The sequence below is a fragment of the Eriocheir sinensis genome, chromosome 64 (assembly GCF_024679095.1).
Source record: "Eriocheir sinensis breed Jianghai 21 chromosome 64, ASM2467909v1, whole genome shotgun sequence".
Classification (NCBI taxonomy): Eukaryota; Metazoa; Arthropoda; class Malacostraca; order Decapoda; family Varunidae; genus Eriocheir; species Eriocheir sinensis.
The window spans coordinates 723313-725000 of record NC_066572.1 but is presented as its reverse complement, the minus strand read 5'-3'; the positions used below and the strand labels follow the sequence as shown (position 1 = coordinate 725000).

At 51.2% G+C, this 1688-nt stretch overlaps 1 long non-coding RNA gene across 2 annotated transcripts in view; it reads right to left on the bottom strand.

Moving 5' to 3' along the window:
* LOC126987061 (uncharacterized) overlaps positions 1–757 on the bottom strand; it is a 1187-nt gene extending 430 nt beyond the window's left edge. The window contains exons 1-3 of one of the 2 annotated variants that reach the window (XR_007740140.1): positions 583–757; positions 281–431; positions 1–129 (exon numbers count right to left, since the gene is read on the bottom strand). The exon at positions 1–129 is cut by the window's left edge and continues 118 nt beyond it. This is a non-coding gene — a long non-coding RNA (uncharacterized LOC126987061). The other variant, XR_007740141.1, reaches the window with a different exon arrangement.
* Positions 758–1688: the final 931 nt, after the last annotated feature.

Genomic DNA, 1688 nt, shown 5'->3' with positions numbered 1-1688 from the left:
TTAAAACCATCATATCTCTCTTAACAGCACATGGAGACCGGTTCCGAGACCACAGATAGACAGAGGAACATTTACTTTACGACTAGAGACCGAGAGACCTCCTTAGAAACCACCACCAGGCACACGAACCTAGGATTGGAGAAACCACTTATTAAAACCATCATATCTCTCTTAACAGCACACAGAGACCAGTTCCAAGACCACAGATAGACAGAGGAACGTTTACTTTACGACTAGAGACCAAGAGACCTCCTTATAAACCACCACCAGGCACACGAACCTAGGATTGGAGAAACCACTCATTAAAACCATCATATCTCTCTTAACAGCGCACGGAGACCGGTTCCGAGACCACAGATAGACAGAGGAACGTTTACTTTACGACTAGAGACCGAGAGACCGCCTTAGAAACCACCACCAGGCACACGAACCTAGGATTGGAGAAACCACTCATTAAAACCATCATATCTCTCTTAACAGCGCACGGAGACCGGTTCCGAGACCACAGATAGACAGAGGAATGTTTACTTTACGACTAGAGACCGAGAGACCTCCTTATAAACCACCACCAGGCACACAAACCTACGATTTGAGGAGACTGATCGAGGAAGGGTCACTAGCTTGGAGACCGATCGAGGGAGGGACCGTAGCTTGGAGACCAGGTGGGTGGAGCGGACTGTGATTGCTGATGCTGTGGCCTTGAATGAAGCTTCCGACGGTGCGATGGGTGTGGTGTGGGGGCGGTCAGTCGGCAGGGAGACCTATGGGGTGGGGGAGAGAGGCTGGGTGTGATTGTAGAGAAATGATTGCAATGAATGAAAAATATAAATAAAAAAATATATAAATAAATTAATAAAATAAACAACTAATATTTTCATCTATTATTATTATTATTATTATTATTAACTATTAGTACTGTCTATTTACCTGCAGTCTCTCCTTGGGCAGTCTCTCCTTGGGCAGTCTCTCCCTGGGCAGTCTCTCCCTGGGCAGTCTCTCCCTGGGCAGTCTCTCCCTGGGCAGTCTCTTCCTGGGCAGTCTCTCCCTGGGCAATCTCTCCCTGGGCAGTCTCCCCCTGGGCAGTCTCTCCCTGGGCAGTCTCTCCCTGGGCAGTCTCTCCCTGGGCAGTCTCTCCCTGGGCAGTCTCTCCCTGGGCAGTCTCTCCCTGGGCAGTCTCTCCCTGGGCAGTCTCTCCCTGGGCAGTCTCTCCCTGGGCACCAGTAGGCTTGTTTTGGAGGGGCCTGATGGTATGGCCCAGCCCATGGTAGCGTTGCCCACATGGGTCACCTCAGCATGGGTAGGACAAGGCTTTTTCACCATGGACGGGCTTGCCGACCTGATGGGGAGAGAGAGAGGGGTTAGATTAGGGTAGCTTAGGCTAGGGTAAGGTTGGTTAGGTAGGGAGGAAAGGGTAGATTTGGCAGGGAGGGAGAGATTTGACAGGGACAGGCAGGGAGAGAGGGAGAGATTTGACAGGGACAGGCAGGGAGAGAGGGAGAGATATGACAGGGACACAGGCAGGGAGTGTGTGATTAGGCAGGGAAAGAGGCAGGGAGAGGGGAATATTTGGCAGGGACATTTAAAGAGAGCAGGGGAGGACACAGTGCTGGGAGACATTGGAGGTAGGAAACAGTGCTCAGAGGGGAAAGACTCTGATGGTTTGGACATGTGAAGAGAGCAGGGGAGGA